This window comes from Lycorma delicatula, chromosome 1 (assembly GCF_047948215.1).
Source record: "Lycorma delicatula isolate Av1 chromosome 1, ASM4794821v1, whole genome shotgun sequence".
Lineage (NCBI taxonomy): Eukaryota > Metazoa > Arthropoda > Insecta > Hemiptera > Fulgoridae > Lycorma > Lycorma delicatula.
This window is the reverse complement of record NC_134455.1, coordinates 206,048,248-206,068,635: the sequence shown is the minus strand read 5'-3', so window position 1 is coordinate 206,068,635 and position 20,388 is coordinate 206,048,248. Positions and strand designations below refer to the sequence as shown.

At 27.4% G+C, this 20,388-nt stretch overlaps 1 protein-coding gene across 3 annotated transcripts in view; it reads left to right on the top strand.

Annotated features, from left to right (window-relative positions):
* The window catches only part of unc-13, a 915,368-nt gene that overhangs the window by 35,118 nt on the left and 859,862 nt on the right, over nucleotides 1-20,388 (top strand). The gene's annotated exons all lie outside the window — the stretch shown is intronic.

Genomic DNA, 20,388 nt, shown 5'->3' with positions numbered 1-20,388 from the left:
TACTACTACTATTACAAAAAATGTGGAAATAACTATTATTTATTTATTTAAATGTCTGAAATCGGCTAAGTATTTGTATAATATCATTGAATTTTTGTTACTTAGCATAAAATTATTAATAATTATTTATTAAGATTAAAATAATTAATGAATTTAGATTTTAATACAATTACGTTTGTATTATAATCCATTACATTTTGTAATTTTATTGATTTAAATATAAATTACTATGGTTATGGATGATCATTGTTTGAATCTTGATAGACGTAACTGTTCAGTATCGTGGGTCTGACCAGATTGTACAGACTACAATTTATTAACTTTAAAAAATTAAAAATCTAGTAAACGATTCTTTTTGTATTTTTTTATTATTATTATATTATTAATTTATTTTTTAGACTATATATGTTTGCTCTGCGAAACGTTCTTTATTGACTGATTTTAACTTCACATACTTTCTACGTTTGTTTTTTATTAAGGATTTTCAATTTATTGCACTTTTTTTTTTTAAATATGGTTGCCTTTAATTTTTCAGAAAGGCCTGAACTAAGTTAATCATCTCTTTTTACCTAACTTTTTTTACTTTTGGATTTGCTAACATTTACCTTGTTGCTACAATGTTTTTAATTAATGATTAATGTAGAGCGATGGATACTGTCTTAAAACAATCGCTTGACATATCAGGATGAGTCTTGCTTAATAATTTATCTTTTGATTATTACAACTTTCTACATGTTACCACGTATTATAACGAGAAGTCTAAGAGAGATGAAACATCATAGGTATGGAGTTTTCTTAGATTTCGTAAACAAGTAATTTTTAAGATAATCATATGTAAAGCACGCGCACTCGTACGCACACATTCATCCTTGTGTTCCTGGATTTACTTGTAAAAATCAATAACCTACATTTCAGAATACTGTGTTAGTTTTATAACCTTTCTGTAATATATTTGAATCGGTATAAATACTAATTTGTTTAACATGATCGGGTAATTTGAGAATAATTTGACTTTCGACACTTCATAGATAACAGCAATAATATCACACAACCGTTTTAGTTTGTAGTTACGGTAGTGTTAAGGAATTATTATAACATAATCTTTGAATCTGGTAGGTAAGGTAAATTTTGTAGGATGCCAATTTTAATAACCATTTAAAGTCTTTAATGTAGCCTGTGATTATTATTAGATAACATTTCTTTACTTAGAAATAATATTTTCGGAGTAAAACTCATAATTATAAAATTATACCGATAAATAAAATAAATAAATTTTTCGAATAAGTAGCCTTAATATCTACACAGTATATCGCGCTTGTCGGACAACTATAAAATCGATTTAGGACGTGTTATGAAAACTCATTTTTTTCCGCTTTGTAGCTGTTTTAGCTAAAAATCTCAGATATATTGGCTTGAAATATCTACGTGCAGATCTTAACATGGTTTAAATTATTAATAATTATGTCATGTATATGTCGTAGGCGAATTGAAGAATCAGGCTTATTGCAATGCACCCGGCTAATTGGAAAATTAAATATAATATATTTCCATTATTGCTTATAATTATAAATATAATCTAACCAAACTTAACCTACCCTCGCTTCGCTCGAACTTGACCAACAAGCGTAGGTTAATTTGGTTAGATTATATTTATAATTATAAGCAATAATGGAAAAATATTATATTTCATTTTCCAACTAGCTGGGCGCATTGCAATAAGCCTGATTTTTCGATTGGCCTACAACGTATCTAAAGGAATGTCCCCCACACGGTGGATAAATTATCGACTTTTTTATAAACACTAGAATATCTGGATTTTGGTGAAAATTTGAACTAAAGAAATAATGAACTAATAAATTTGATTTAATGAAATATGAATTTAAAATTAAATGAATAAATATCAAGTCTGTACAGAGTAGCAAACTCGGTTATCTCAGTAACAGTTAAATTAATATCAGAACTAGAAAAAATAGAGAGTTACAAGATAAAATATCTTACTATTTTTATCATCACAAGTAATTTTCATCTAAAAAGAAAAAAGCAAGCAAATGGATATATAAACTTATTAAGGACCTAAAAATATCATATCAAAAGACTATAAGCAAGTCGTTGGTTATGTAATAGCAGGACTAGAGAATTATTTATTTAGACTTGTGGAAACTGTTTTAATTTCTACATTATTAGGCGTTGTAGGATTTAATTCATTGTATAGGAAGACATTAAAACTAGGTACAATAAGTACTAGAGTTTAATTCTAAAAAATGCATTACCAGTTAATATTTGTTGTTAGTAGACGAAATGATGCGAGTAAGAATGATACCGTTATTATTATTTTACATTTGTCTCTTACTATCAGACCTTTGTATTCTGTAAGTGCATTGTACTATTTCTAGAACTGATAATTTTACCTGTACTTTAAAGAAGATTAATTATTTCTATTTGAAATCCTCTCACTTTAAAATAACTTTCTAATTTTATGAATAGATTAATAGTCTCTCTATACGACAACGAATTGCAATAAAATAACTGTAGTTAGATGAAAATAAGACTGAGAATTGGGCTTGAGTGTAAATATATTGTCTTAGATTCTATTAACAATAGAATAGATTAATTATTGTTCATTTTCAGTTACTAGTTTCTCGTCTTTATCGATTTCTTTGCATTGTAGGTCTAGATTATATTATTTATGGTAGGTAAACGGATTACCTCGATAGTTAAAACTAATGCAATAAACAAAGGATTCTTAGCTGTTCTATTGCAGAAAAACTATTTATTGTTTTATGATAAAATGCAGGCTACTGGTGAAAAGCTGATTCACGAGATGAGTAGTTTAATATTTGTTTTCCTCAAAGTTACGTATTGGCAATAAGCTTGTGGATATTTATTGTATAATTAATACGTGAAATTTAACAGTATTTGAAATTCCACTCTACAAAAACGTGAGTCTACTCTCTTCGTACCTCTAAATATTATTATTTATACACTTGTATTTATGATTTCCAATCGCTCTACTATCAAACTTCGAAGGATTTTTTGTTGGGTTACTATGCATAAGCATAAGAAATTTCAATTTATTTTCTTCATACATTTAGTCTAGCTATGTACCTAGCCTACCTGTATTAATATATTTTAATTTAGTCTACCTATATTAACAGATCGTCTATTATTTTACTTTTAAAAGTTTAAAAGCTATTTTTACTCAATTGTCCTTAAATTTCTGAACAGTTTTTAATGAAGTTTTTATTGAAGTGATTATAACTCAGGTCATTTCATCTGTTATTATAGAAACGTATATGTCCATATCCATTTTTTGCATATATATATTTTTTTATTATAGTTTCGTGTTACAATTTAAACACTTGAAGAAAGTTAATCTTTACTGTAGCATAAAAATTAAGGGTCTCTTTCAGAAATCCTCCCACAACCGGTATTTTTGTGTGATTTTACGAGATTTTATTGATTTTTTTTTACGGCTTCATTTGAATTCAACAGTACAATCATTAAATCGTATATCTAACACTATAACCAAGTATTTATTTCTAGTTCTAGACATAAAGAAATCGGTAACGCTTATTGTATTAATCTGGTTACATATTTGCCGATCAGTTATAAGTCAGTAAACGGGTTGTAAATAATTGAAAATTACTAGAGCAAACATAAGGAATTATCTGAAAAATGTACTATCTTTAAAAGAAAATATACTCAAACTTAAAATAGAAACGAAACATAAATAAAATGAAAACAAACAGAAAATTAAATATTAAATTAACTTAATAAAACTAGGATAATAGAATACATAATCGATGAAATATTAAAGAAGAATTAAAATTACCTCATTTCAGAAATTCTGATAGATTATGAAAAAGAACCAATGTTAAAGGCTGTTATATACACACTTTTTTAATATATTTTCTTAAACAATAAGCTAATACCAAACTACAGTCGGTCGCAATTGTTTGTTGACAATAAATATTGTAAATATGCAAGATTTAACCGATTGCAAATATACATGCTGACCCCATAGGAGAAGACATCCCTGCGATTCCCTCCGTTCCGAGCTCTTAGAGGTTTACCGGAGATCATCTTCAAAACCTCGGCTTTTGATATATTCCAGTCCGCCTCGGTCAGGATGCCACCGATGGGAATGTCACTCGCTGCATTGTACGTCTAGATTATATTGTTTATGGTAGGTAAACGGATTACCTCGATAGTTAAAACCAATGCAATAAACGAAGGATATAATAAATGCAAACTTTATGTAACGTATAAAGTCTTTAATCTTATCACATCATTTACGATAACACCAAAATCCAGGTAGGTTAAAGTAGAAGAAATCATATAAGTTAAAAATTCTGAGCGTTCTGCTATAGAAGAATTAAATAAAATTAGGCGAGATTTTTTTTTTTTAGTATTATTAACTGAATTTTTTAATAACATTTATAAATATAAATTAAAAAATTTAAATTACATTATTCATAACAAGCAAATGGTGTCACTCCGATTCACACTCACTACATTTTTGATTATTTCGGTTAATCTAGTTCCAAAACCTATTTTAATAGACAACACGAGTACTCAAATAAAAATAAATTTTTTTTAATATATATGTTAACTTATTTATTGTGGGGTTTATTGTAGCGTGAATAACTTCTTGTTAATTTGAACTTAAAGCTCATTATGGAGCATCATAATTCAGTTTTTGTGACAGAAGATCGGTGATAATGATAAATATCAACCTAAAGTGATGAGTTATCAGCATTTTGTTCTACGATTGAATGGTAAATAAGAAAAAATTTACTTTATTTTTAGTTTAAATAAAACTATTTCTCAAAATATTTCTTGTAGAATAAATGTAAATTAAACCTTTTAAATTCGTGTATCTTTATCCCAGAAAGGATTATTTCCCAAGATGAATGAGCGAAACATTTAGGTTAAAAGTAATGCAAAGAAAGTTTTCTGCGTCGGGACAGATTTATATTCGCAAAAGGACTCATAAATTTTTTATTAAACAATTTTAGAGATTTTATTTTTAAATTTTTTAAGATACAAAGTTAAACATTTTAAATACTTCTAGTTTTATTTGTGAAACGTTAAAAAAAGTAACATAAAAGAAAATAGAAGTTATTTAATCGTTCTTTTGTTTTCTGCATCGAATGAGCACTTTAAAGTCGATGTGGTGGAGGGAGGAGTTTGAGAAGATGAAGGTTCGAAGTCGAGAACTGTGAGTTGAGAGTTTAGGGGGCAGTATTCCCTTCACTCTAAGTATCGATAGACCTGAAAAGTAGGAGGGGCTTTATGATGGTCTCGGGAAAAGGAACGCGAGGAGACTCTACGGGAAATAAGAGAGCGACTAAGTGTATGTGAGAAAGGGTAAGAGAAAGCGGAGGGAAGAAAAGAAAAGAGTATTGGAGAAATGGACGGGGGAGGTAAGAGAGTTCAGGGAGTAAGACTTTGGAAGTTGTAAGTTTCAGGATTAGGTGGGACACCCTCGCCTTACCTGTCTAAGATGCAGCGATGCTGAGCTATGAGACAGGGCATAGACGATCTTATATGCTTTACTTGTTCAGTTGTTCGCATACTTCTCGGGCTCGTTGCTCGCTCACTCGACTCCCAGTTTAGCTTGAACGTACTTAACTTAGAATTACGATATACAAGTTAGATGTAAGGAATGTTTGGTACGATAGAGTTACCGATATCACTACATAAATTGCTGTTCTGTTAGAACTTATTATCGTACTACAAATATCTTGGTTTTTTTAAATTTTTAATAAATTACCTTTACGGAGAACTATTAAACAAGTAATTCTTTATATTACTGAGTTATTTAGAATAATTTATCGCGATAAATTTCATTCTCTTATTTAAAGAAACTCACAATTTAAGTGAAACCAGCGCTATTTAATAAATTTACTTTTTTCTTGAGAACGGGTAAAAGTAAACGATAAAGTCAAAATAGTTTGACCGATGAGTACATAAACGCGATAAAATGACAAATTAACCGGTTTAATTACTAACATCTTTTCTTTAGCGAGTAGCAAGCACATTCAAGGGAAATGAAGCCTAGTATGTTTTGAATCGAATTAGGAAAATAAGTTATAAAGTCGGTAGTTCAAACTGTCTGATAAGCCTGCTGTTAGCAAAAAAAAATTGTTTCTTTGAATTCTTGTTTTTGTGCGTATTTAGCCTGAGCAGTTTCTTCACGATATTTAATAATTTTTCTCTGCCGGTGTGACTCATCGGTAGAGCAATATACACATAATACGATCAAAAATGTTGTATTCGTTAAAGGAAATTCTGTAAAGAATGTTAAAAATACTAACACGGTTATAAAAATTTGGATCGAATAAAATAGTAACTCGTGAAACCGAGTCTTCTGCTAAACTGAAGTTACTATTAACCGAACAAGTTTGCTGATAACCCTACAGTCGGTCAGCATAGAGGACTAGCAAATAATTTCTGTGTACACAACGGAATAGTTTTCGAACGGCCTTTGCCTTTGGAAGGCAAAACCTCCAGAAAAACCCACATTAATGGGATTATCTATATATTAAGTTTGTTTTTTGAATTTTATTATATATTTTTTCTCAGAAATAATAATAATTGTAATAATGACGAAAACGATTATGCCAATTAGAAGAAAAAATAAAGTAAAAACAAACGTGGAAATAAATAATAAGTAAAAATAAAATTTGTAACGGACTACGAAGCTCATTTTTTCATTACGTTTTTTAAAATTACTTTTTACTCTTAACTATAGATTATTTAACGACTCCATAAGATTAACAACAAATGGCTCTATTTTAAAATATTTAGGTCTCAAAAAATTATCGAAATTATGTGAAATATACGTTTTGCAGATCATATTATTTACACAAAACTAAATTTATTTAAAATAATGGATATTAGGACACGATGTTAGATATAGCACATAAATCACGGTTAATTGCGAGGAAAGTAATCTGCGGTTCTTCTATGGAAAGATAAAGGAAATGCTCCATCATGTGCTAGGCGGACCTACATAATCCCTTTGTTAGAACAACGTACTGTTTTAAAACAAACAGAAAGAACGTATTAAAAAAAACACATGACAATGAAAAATTATAAAAATATTAAAAAGGAATATAAGTTAACTATTTAAAGATTACACTAGAAAAGTACGTGTACAGTAATTCAGTATCCTGTAACTTTTTTCACGTCATTTGAAATTTCTTTATATTCAAATATCTGCTGCTGCATCTATAAAATATACCGTAAATAAAAATTTGTTTTAAAGTTAGTTTGGAAGTACACTTAGTATTATGGATTACTAAAAACCGCTAAAAGATAAAATTCATGGTAATATTTGTCAGCAAAAAATCTTCAGATCACGATCTACGCTTTTCTGTTTTACCATAATGCGATATGAATTTTTCTTTAACAGTACTTAAACGCTAGCTTGTACTTAAGTCGGGTTCATGAAAAGCTAAAAGATAGTAAGTTGTAAAAAAAAATTGAGATTTAGTATACCATTTTTTTTTCAATTGTTATACGTTTTCGTCTGTTATAAAATTTAACAAAAGGACTTATTGGTATTTTGACAAAAGGTTAACTTCCCAGTTATTCGCAAACTTACCACAGTATGATAGTTTTATTAAAAAAAGTCTTCAAATTATCGGAAAAGAACATTTTTTTCACACTGGTGAATAAGAATGAATCTTTTTTTTGTAATCGATAAAAACATAAATAATATTGATTAAAACCTGAGCCGGTTGTTAACAGGTGAACAAGAAAATCAATACAGTAGCGTTTGTGTTTTGTTTATGATAATAATTTAACCGTCGGTTTTCGTTATCCGACTATCTTACGTGATTTATTTTACGGCGTAAAGGATATCTTGATATGAGGAAAACTTAATACAAAGGGCAGATTTAAAGTTTTATTTAAGTATTCAAAGGGCTAAGCAGGATAGCTCTAATTTAATTTGTCTTAATATTTTACCGTAAACATAATCAGATCTGATTATTTTGGCCAAATTTTTAATCGTAAATATTACTGTCAGGATAATTCTTTTCGTAATTAAAAATTATTTTTAGTACTTTGATATTTTCTAATCGTAATTACACTACTAATGAAACAAAAGTCTACTTTTTTGATTCTCTGAAGTAGTTTATCTCCACGCGTTGCACCATTTTCTTCAGACTCATCGTAATCAATTGAGAAAAAAAGTGTTGTCTTTTATTAAAAACAAAACATGTAAATGTTATTTTAATATAAATTATTTTATAATATATTTTGGTTCATTGAAAATACAGGGGATAGAAACTTTTATTTTGGAGTTCTATAGTAGAAGGATTCAAAATATTTTATAATTTTATTTGAACTAAAGTTAGATAATTTCGATTTTATACCGCAAAATATTAATGAATATGGTGAATCTTGTTTTATTATACATCGTAAAAAACACAAAATACGGTAAAGTAGTTTGAATTATAACTAAAAAAAAGTCGAATAATAGATTAGTTATGTGATCGCTCACTATTGTAAAGATTAACTCTAGCGAGTCGGGTGTGCTTTGTAATCAATTTCGCTTAGAGTGGAGAACCAATCGGAATAAAATAACGTAATCCAGAATAAAATTGCTGAGCCGCAATAAATAAAAAAATTATCTGTTACTTTTTATATGTTGGAATTCAGTTTAAAAGGAAGTTCGGAACATTTTATGATTTACAGTCCGACAACACTAAGCGTTCAGTAGTGGCTTCGCTTGAATCGTTTTCATTTTTGTTAGAAAAATACCACTTACTGAACGAATTATGTAGGAAGATAAAACAGCTGTCATAAAAAAAAAGATTACATATTTTTTGCTACTATATGAAAACAATTGCGTTTTAATAAACGTTTTCATTATGCATTTCATCTTCATCGGGTTCATTATAAGATTTTGAATTTGTTACGTAAAATTGTTCCGTAAGTACGTGAAATTTTATGCGTTCGTATATGCTTTATTTTTTTTATGTAAGCATAAAATTAGATTTTTTCCCTAGTAGCTACCTTTTGTCTACCTGTCTTTCTATCTATTTAACCCTACTCTCGCCCAGAACTGTTCTCCTATTATTCATTTTCTCATTTCCATTTCCATTTCGTTTCCATTTCCTCGTACATAAACAAGTATGCTTGCAAACGCTTATAAGAAATTTCCTCATTTATCAGATTTTCCATTTCCCCCTTCTAATTAATCATGTTTCTCTCCTACCTTACTATAAGATTTACCTTATCTCTACTCGTTACATAATTTTGTACGAGGGTTTAAAGGGTTTACTTCATAAAAATTACCAAAATTGATCTATTAATTAATCAAAAGCGTTTATTCACGAAGTAATCTCAATCGTTTTTATAGACGAAAAGATATATTATTCTTTTTCTAAACTCACAGATGTTGCTACGCATTTATAGGGATTAAAAACGGGCGTTATATTTTTAAAACTGGCTGTTAATTCTGAAAAAAAATTATTACGTAATATTCTTTCACGCATAAAATAGAACGTTACATTAATTCAAAGTTACTTGTGCGATATGTACGTAAGAAGAGAGTATAGGTGAACTTTCTAACATTTTTCTTATTTTTAAAATAAATATTCAAATAAAAAACCTAACTTTTATCTTAATAAAAAATAAACGATACATTTTGCAGTTATATTCAGTCTGAATCTTTAATGAAAAGAAAATTAATTTTTGACATTAATAATCTATTTTTGTATTTTAATAAAATACAATTTAATAAAATTATTCAAAAGCTACTTTAAAATTTAAATGAATTATTCAACAATAAAATAACAATAAACTTAATCGTTCTATTCCAGAAAAAAAAAATTCTACTTGTAAAATCTATTCTATTCATATTATATGGTTACTCTATGAAGTACAAACTCAATATATTAAAACTAATAATCGCCAATGACCTTAATTGTTGATGGAATTATAAATAAAAGTATTAAAAATTAAAACTAATAAAATAAGACTAAACATTTTTTTTCATTAAATACTGTTACGTTGTAAAGCGACAGAATATGGCACTGGAAAAATACTTCTCTGTGTTAAATTGTAGTAGTTCTTTATGAGTTACCTCGATTAAGCGAAGCTTTTAAAAAATAAGCCTTAGAATTTGAGGAATTTTTTTACAAAAAAAGTACCGTTATTGCGAAATTTTAGAAAACATTTAAAGAGAATTAATTAATTTTCGTAGTTCAATTACATTAAATGTAGTTCGAGGAAACATTCTAGACGGTATAAAATAATCAATAACGCAAATAAAACAAACTTTCATAAAAATAAAATTACGGTAATCTCACGAGAGAAAAGGTTTATTTTTGTGTTGGAGAATATATTCTTGTTCATGAAAAAAAAATTGCTGCGGAATGGGTACAAAGCAAACATTTTACAACTTGTCAACGAGTTTTCCATTTGAAACCCAAATTTCAGAAATACAATTAATTATAAAAAAGGGTAAAATTATAAAAAGGGTTAAAAAAGGGTAATTATAAAAGGGTAAAAAAGGGTTATTAATTAATTATAAAAAGGGGTTTCTGAAGTAAAGCGGCTTACGAATGACTATTGTAAATTTACATTTTAAAATCTAGCCATCATTTATATGTCAAACTAGTGAGTGGGTCGCTTGAGTTAGTAGAGGTATAAACCCAACAGTAAGAGGCATTTTTGTCGTTTGACCAAATTTAATTCTGTTAGTTGTCCAACCTAGTCCTTCGAAGACTAATGAACACGACTTTAATTATATAGGAGAGATTACAAATACTGTAGTTGTTTTCAGTAGACGATTCTTAAATACTACTTTCATTTGTTTGTTCGGAGAGTGAAATTTGGTAACGTATACGTCAGGTTAATATTTATCTATAGCTCAATTAATATAAGTTTATGAGATGAATATTAATATTAAAATTAGGAAATTGCATGGCAATAATCAAAAAAGCTTAAAATACTTCAGAATGAGTTAACGCATCGGTTTACTTTACATATACATTCATTTCAAATCGGCTTACAACAAAACCACAATAATTTTCTGAAGACTACTACTTATCTAGCCATCAACATTCTAATTTTGACTTTCACCAAATAAATTGCAATCGATGTACTTTTTTTTATTAAAAAACATATTCATTTTTTAAGACGCACTTACTCATTGTGTACGGATTTGTAATGTTAATGGCTTATTAAAATTAAATTCGAAATAATAGAAATAAATTTTGAAAAAAATTCCATTTTACGAATGATGGTTGTTATTTTATAGATTAAAATTTATTAGTTTGTAAATAATAAATTTATAGAAGTTTAATGTAGATCTAGTGTCACTTACAGGCATTACATTATGTATTTAATAATAACGTTCAAATATTAAAACAATTCTAATAACGGGCTTCTGTTGTTACGATTTATAACACCCACGTAACAGACGGTAAGAAAACTTGAATTAAAAAAACGATTTATTAATGCAAACAATAACAATGACGGAAATATTTTTCCCAAACCTATTTTTACGGCACAAACATTAAATATTAAAGGTCTTATTAAAAATATAATGTACCTATAATAAAAGTTTTTCGGAAGGGTTGTTAGATTATTAAATAGTATTTTCTGGAATTTTCTATATTCGCTTTTAACTTACAAAGTACGTTAACAAAAGAGATAGTAATAACAAAAAATTTAATGAGCTTATAAAATGATACGTAGAATTTTTACAATATCAAAATAAAAAAACAACATAAAATTTTATATTATTAAACAGAATTACAAATTACAAAGACAAATTATTGTCGTCACTGAGCAGTTAAATAAATTACATCAAGATACAATATTGTTTTATAAAGAGCAGTTTTTATTTATTAGAATATTCTTTAAATTGGAAGTTAATTTGCCAGCACTTTTTTTTTATTTTTTGAATGAAAACGAATGCTATCTAAATTGGCGATTAGGTATTTTTAATAATACCTCCTTCATACAGTAAGAATAGTAATAACATCTCCGAATATACTGTAAAATTTTCAGGTTTTTTAAACAACAGTAACGTCATTGACTAATTTAAATTTTTCTTTTTTAGTAACTACTTAATTTAGTTCATGAAAAATTCTGTTTTCGAGTACGACGACTTTTTTGTACTATCAGTTTCCAAATAAGTACGTATAACAGCATTTAAAATCATTTGAAGTATATTTATTAATATTTTTTGACCGTGAATTTTTATGATGAACGCCACCTGTTTTAATGGCAATTAAACTAGATCGTGGGCTGAATATGATTTATATTTATAATTTACTAAGACGTACGGTTGAATTATATGTACATATAATTTGTCTCTATAAACCAAATAATTTTGAATATTTCACACTTTGACTGCGTGTCCATCATATTTTACGCTCGATACAAAAGATATACTAGTTCTAACCACACATAACATAAAACATAAAAGAAAAATTATAAATAATAACCGTAATTAAACGTAAAGCTAGAACAACGACATAGGTTATGATATGAAAATGCGGCTGATTCAACACGATAACGCATGTACTATCGACTTGAAACCAAGAACAGAAATATGAATAAGAGGCCATACTATGAGATTCCCATTTCGTCTTCATTAATCTGTACGCTAATTTTATGTACGAAAGCAAACACAGTTTCTAACATGACTGCATATCATCCATAAGGGCTATTCAAAAGCACCGCTATGCATCAGATGTGATGGGCATGACAGTCAGTGTAAGTATTAAAAGTTTATCTTCTCCGTTTATTGTTATATAATTTGATGAAAAAAATGTAATTTTACTTAAGAAGAAGATGTAATTTTACCTTTTATGAATAAAAGGTGATGTAAAAGTTAGTTTTTGTTATTAAATCTCCTTCAGCGCCTAAAAATATTTTTGGGTAAAAATAAACTTGACTTTCTTTTTACATCCGTATTTTGATAACTTCATATGCCTAAAAGATTTTATATTATATTAACTAAAAATATCTTTGATCTAAAATAAAAATAAATGTAAATGTACCATAACGTTACATACAGATCGCTAAATTTTTAAGTTACGTTGATGAGTGAAGGAGTACGCCGACGTTAATAATGAAGTAATTATTTTTCTTACAAACCGTACTACAAGATTTGTAACAGAATGAAATTTTCTTCAATATACGACTTCGTTCTCTTTTTTTACTTGTTATGGTAAATTTTATTTAAAAAATGAAAGTTACTTTTAAAATTAAAAACATATCGTTAAAATTTATCTCAACTTTGAAATTCAAGTCTTAGAAATATTTAATAGGTATATTAAATTTAAGACATGGTTTTATAGTAATGACTTTATTTATTTTATATATAGGATGTTTACTAATTACAAAAGTTAACCGAAATATTATAAGAACTCGTTAACACTAAAAATTACTTTCTTAAAAACTGTTTTACGATATTAAGAAATAATTATTACTTTATCGGGTTTTTGAGATAGTTTATGTATAATTAAAAATATATTATTTATTATATAAACACACACACGCACACGTATTATATATATATATATATACATGTGTGTGTGTGTGTGTATGCTAAAGCGAATTACCGTGTAATGTTATTATTAAAATTATCTTTATTTCGTCTGAAGGAGACCAATCTCACATTATGCTCTACAATCCAAGGCATAAGTTTTCGCTTTCCGCATAATCAAAAGCTACAATTTCATATAACTTTCAGCTACCGTAAATTTATTGTTACTGAAGTCCATTGACGACATTCATAGATCATCCAATCGAGTTATATAATTAACAATGTAATCGTTATTATTGTATTTATGTAATTATCGTGTTATATAAATTATTAACCGGTTAATAGTTTTTTATATGAATATAAATTAGTATTTTATGTATATTTATATAAAAGATTTGTGTATTTTTCTATATTTATATAAAAGATTTGTGTATTTTTCAATTTTTTAAAGTTTTAAAGTTCAATTCATATTCAAAGAAGAATGTACTGTAAAAGATTCTTATTTTGTCTGGATTTCTTATTTAGATGGTATTCGATTTTCATTCTCAAGGGATCAAATAGTGTAATGAAATAGTTTGGAAGCGCACCAGTTCCTGTAACGTATCGTGATTTGTATTTGTTTCAGTAGTAGATATACCGCAGTGAAAACATACAGAAAAATATAACCGTACAACAAGACGGTGAAACTTCAAGAATGGAAGTAGATACAATAGGTTCTATCGAAGTATAGTTATACAGGACATGTAAAAGCTCTAACGCGATAAGTTATCTCCCCTCTGCCCCCTGTCGCGTTGTGCCCTGTTTTAGATTTAGATATCAGCTTGCGGTCTGTTGTTGTTACTTGTGGAAGTGTGATGTCCTTCAGCCTACAGCTTGTGGCTAAAGCTGACGCTCATTGTCGAGTTGTCAGTTCCGTAGGAAACTGACATCAGACTCGGTGTATTATGTGCGTTTGTGCGTAATATCGTGTTCGAGACTTCCATCAATAAAAATTAATTGTTCATTAATAAAAATTAACGATACATATTCTCGTTTAATAATAATTTATGTACGTATTAAAATGTAATTTGACTATTAAGCGATGAAGAGTACTGCTAGATAGAAAAATTGTGATAGTCTTCTTTTTTTTTTTGTGTCGTCCTTATATAAATAAAGTCTAGCTTAATTTTTGAAGTATAAATTTTAAAATATTTTCTTTAGCCAAATCTGAGATCATTTAATTTTATTTGATTTTTTGGAATTTACGGGATATAAGGATTTAATAAGTGATGTTTAGATCGTAGGTTTAGGGTCTACTCATAAATCGTTAGGTTAATTTAATTTTTAAATTAAATTACTGAGAAAAAAAAGTTGTAACTATTATTATTATTTTTACTTACAGTAATTTTGTTTGATTTAAATTTAAATATTTAATGAAATTAATTTTGAAGAAGATAATATTCTCATTCAATATTTATCTACTGATGTACAACGGAGTATTATTCTAATGTGTAGTAAGTAACTAATATTATATTTTAATGAGCTTTGTCGAAATCCTTAATTTGCGCAAATTTTATGTCCAGCTGACATTTAAAGAAAGAAAATAAATAGATAAAGTTAACAAAATTTGGTGCGTACATTTTAATATATTACGTAACATTCTGATCGATTCTCATATATAAGAGCAAGTATTATTCGGAAAAACATGTATCATTATACTTAATCTCGGTGAAGAACAATCCTGTTTTAATGTGTTACAAATTAAACGCACTACTTAAAATTTATTTCTATTCCTGATATTTTTTTAATTTTATGACTAGCGTAATTTACCGGTTAAAGTATTCTTTCCTTTGTCTGTAATTAATATTATTTTATTATTTGCAGGATAAACTTTATATTAAATTATTAATATATTTGTTTTTCAATTGACATTTTGTAAGTTAGATTAACTTTATTATGCGATTTTTTTTCTACAATGTATTTTCTTTGATTATTGTTCGTAAAAAAATTGTTTTTTAAACGAAAAAACCGCTGGAAAGAGTTTTAGGATTTAGTTTAATCAAAATTTTCACTCTAAAAAGAATCTAATTTAATTTTATCAAGACGTATTTAATCCGTTGTGCATCGGTTTTTTGGAAATAATTATATTTTCATATATTCATAAAAAATGTATAATGTTTATCAAATTCTGTGAGGTGAATTTTACTTTGTCATTATGTAATTTTTGACATTGACATCGTATTAAAATCATTTAGTCGTATCCTGCAATTTATTTCGTTATACGTACGTAATTTAGCGGTGTATTTCTTTCTGCTGAATGTTATCTAAATAAAATTTTTGTATATTTACAATGTACTTCTAAAGTTAGAATGCAATATCACACAGCATAGACTTTCGTACTTAAGAATAGTTTGTTTAAAAAAGTTAATACTTTAAAAGATAGTTTTTTCAACAATTTTTATTTTCAGAAGTAATAAATAAAAAAAAAAAAACTAAAGTACACTATATTCCATCTTGCATTACGTAGATTGCAATAAATCCAAACCTACATTATATAATTTGAAGAATGATTTCTACCGTCTTGCTAAAAAATTCCAGTTTTAAGAAAAGCCTTTCCAATTAAAAGAATAATAAAGCAGGGTTATCACACGGACTCCATGTCTGGTAAAATGGGTCATTAAATTTGAATCGCCACCATTCTTTACTGCCTTGTACAAAGTAAAGGAAGTATTGTAATGGCGAAAAATTTCGGTTTCCAGATTTCAACGGAAATATTCATTTTGACCATCCCTGAATCCATGACTAGTTTTGGCGTGACGTCTGTATCTACGTATGTATCTCGCATAACTCAAAAACGATTAACCGTAGAAAGTTGAAATTTTGTATTTAGAAGTGTTGTAACATCTAGTTGTGCACCTCCCTCTTTTCATTGCAATCGACTGAGCAAAAAATAGCCAAAAAACCCCAAAACCCAAACATTTTTCACTTTTTCTTAACTGCAATAATAGCTCTCGTTTTTTTTTTTAGATTTTCAACGATGTATATCATAAGTGTTACTTATTTTCATTGATTCCAGAGTTATAGCCAACATTTTAATTAATGAAATATTTGGATCTTACAAGGGAATGGCACATCGGTTCGAATTCGACTTCATATATTTTTTTTAAACTTTCCTTTTAATTTAAATATATTGATTTATTAATAATTATTAACCTCTGATTGTAAACAGCAAACGATTAGCCGTAGAATATTGAAATTTTGTATTTAGGACTGTTGTAATATCTAGTTGTGCACCTCCCTTTTTGATTACAATCGACTGGGCAATCGACATTTAGAATAATGGTAAAAACCATGTATATATTATATCTGTTTATTTAATATTAATTGAAAATTATGACTTAGAATTGTATTATTTTTGGATTTTCTTAGCAAAATTTTCTAAAAATTGAATATTTATTTTAAAAAAATTATTTAATTATTTAGCAGAACAATAAGATATACTGTTGTTACTAACTGTATATTTTTTAATTGTATCAGTTTAAAGGGATTGTTGAAAATTATTTTATTAATTACCGTTGACATTTGAACTCAAATATTTTTTTTTTAAATATTTGTATTTACTAGAAAAATAATTTTCATTTGTAATAAGAATGATTTGTAAATTATTAATTTCAAAATACTTACTCTCCCCTTCAAATTTATATAATAAAAATGTAAGTATCTACTATTAAGTCTCTTAGTATCTCTTAAGTATCTTACTAAAAATGTAAGTATCGTTTCTTCTAGGTGTCTATTATTAAAGCTGAATTCCTTACAACCTTTTAGTAAATTCTATGAAACCAACAGAACCAATCGAAGGAAATCTGATAAAACCAAGTGAAAATAGTTTTTCCTCATTTGTGAATTTAAGTAAACACATAATAGGACACATAATTAAAAAGTGTTTAGCTTTCATATACATATTTTGACGGAAAATGAAAGAGAAAAAATTCATGAAATCGGGTCGTTACAATAAATATATATATTGTTTTTATTAATTAGCGACATCATTTTTAAAAGAAAATAACTACTGAATTTGTGTACGATTTAGGCTCTAATTGTATTACATCGTTATGTTAGTACATTAATAGAATCTGAATAGGAAGGGAAGGGCAGAGGTAAAGTCAATAAATTCTGTTCAGAGAATTAAAAACTGGTTGCCTTTGAAGACACCCATTTCTCCAATCTGTTTTTTTTTTTAATTTAGCAAATTTTGTTGCTTATATAACAAAGATTTCAATTAAATCGTTTTAAGCGTTTTGTAATGACATTTATTCTAAAACAAACCGTACATAAATAACTGATAAAAACCCACGAATAATAAATTTATTAAACTGTGAAAACAAATTTAAGTTTAAATGATATAGCAGTGATTCTTTTGTTTTATTATAAGAGCAACTGTTTTTCTTCCATTTCCATTATACATTACAATAGGTTATTTCCATTCCACGGGTTTTGTAATAATTTTCATAAACACAGTTTTAATTTTTAGTGATTGTAACTATACTTTCACTCGCTTCTCATTTTATTTATTTATTTCGCTCAATCATTTATTTTATTAAAACAAAGAAAAAAACTACAGATAAAACGAAATTTAAATCAAGATTCTGTAAAGATTTAAAAAAAAAACGTTCTCTTCCCGCACGGTTTTGTATAGATCAGTTGAAAAGCTTACTTTTTTCCATTAATGTGGGCTGTTATTATATTCAGTATGGCAAACAGTCATCTACCATCTCCAAATTAAATGACTCTTTTCTTTTCTACAGTAGTACAACTGCAACTTCAGATTCTTTCCTACCGTACAAGTAGTACAGTTTACCCACAGTTAACCAGTAGGTTTGGTGTTTCTTTCCGATAGGTTTGGTCGAATGAATAAACAATGAATTAAATTTCTTTATGAAATTTACTTACAGATAGGTGGGAATGCATTAATACAAAAAAACAAAATATAGTTAATGAGAATAAAAATTAAAGAGTAATGCGTCGTTTCAGCAAGCGTTAAGGCATGAAGTGTGTGATTAAACACACACAGGTTTAAAGAAAACAGGGTTTGGAACAAAGTATGTTTTTTTACACTTAAAAACTTGAAATCCCTAATTTATTACTTTCTCATAAAAAAAAAAAAATGCGTATGTAAGACTAGGCTAATTAAAACAGAATCCAAAACAGGATCCTGTGGCTAATTGTAACCACAGGCTCTCATTAATCAAACAGGAATTGGAAGTAAGTCCGTAGAAATAATTCAAACTTGAAAAAGAAATCATTAGATGCAATACTTATTCAAATATAACCTAGAACTTAAAAGAGTACTCTTTTATAATTATCATACCGGTACCAGTATTAGTTTTCTAAAATATTTCACTTTCTCTCTCTGAGATATTTGAAGCAGTTATGAATTATAAGAGAGGACATTCATTAATTAGCAGAGGGTTTTAAGGGGGTGAGGTTGGAGGCCTCAGATATTTATGAGCGTCTTCGACGATCGACATTCCCAGAATTATCCAAGTATAACGTTTTACTTGGGCTTCCCTCGCCTTTCATCAATTGTAGCTAAAATTATTTTATTTAACTTTACACAGTTATGTATTTTCTGATGTGACGTTCTCGACGAGAAATTGCTGTATATTTAGGAAAAAATCTATTTTTCATGCATTTTTTAAATGACAAATAAATAAAATAATTTAAATTAAAAATAGTATGATAATAAATAGATAAAATTTAATAATATAATATATTTTACATAGTTTATATATGTTCATTTCACTTGATAAAAACTGATAGCTTTTTTACCGCAATTAAAAAAAATTATTTATGGAAATTTTTATAGTCATTCATGAATATCCATAAAATTAAATTTTCAAACTCACTTTATCCCTTAAATAACAAAAATTTTCAAATATTACTTTGTATTCAAAAGTACTAATATCTATGTATACTAAACAAGGTAAACAAGATAATAATATGTACTCCTGATTATATATTAGTAATAATATAATAAATGATTAAGTACTTAAACATGAAAAGGTTAATTAATTATTTTTTAATTGAAAATCGATTATTTTATATTTTATTTCTTTGTTAAATCAATGAATTCCTATTTTGTATTTAGAAGTACGTATGTCAATCTGTTGTAAATTCGAGTTTTCTGGATTTATTTTATGCTTAAAATAAAACTGTATTCTAGAAAGCTGTCATTTTTCTGCATGCTGTAAAAAGTTATTGAACAGTGTAAATTTGTTCTTACTATTTCATTTCTTATAATTATTTTATTACTTTAATTTAAATATAATATAAAAATCAGCTTATCAATAGATTAATGAATTCCTCAAACGTTTTTGGCTATTCCGCCATCTTCAGAAAGATTGATCTTATAACAATTTAAAATTATAATATAAAAATATATAAAATTCACAAGATAAAATTGTTAGAATCATAACAATTGATCGTCATAAGTTAAAAATTGTAAATTTAAAGTAAAAGTACGAGTGTTAGCGTCTCGGCCTTTCATCCGGAGGTCCCGAGTTCGAATCCCGGGCAGGCATGGTACTTTTACACACGCTACAAATCATTCATCTCATCCTCTGAAGCAATACCTAACGGTGGACTCGGAGGTTATAAAAAAAGGAAAAAAGAAAAAAAATAGTAAAAATAAGTACGTCCGGCTTATGAGAATGTCACAATTGTTATGATACCAGTCTCACAAACCGGACGTAATTAATTTTAATTTAAATTTACAATTTTTAACTTAAGAAGATCAACTGTTATGATTCTAACAATTTTATCTTGCGAATTTTATGTATTTTTATATTTTAATTTTAAATTATTATAAGATCAGTCCTCCTGAACAT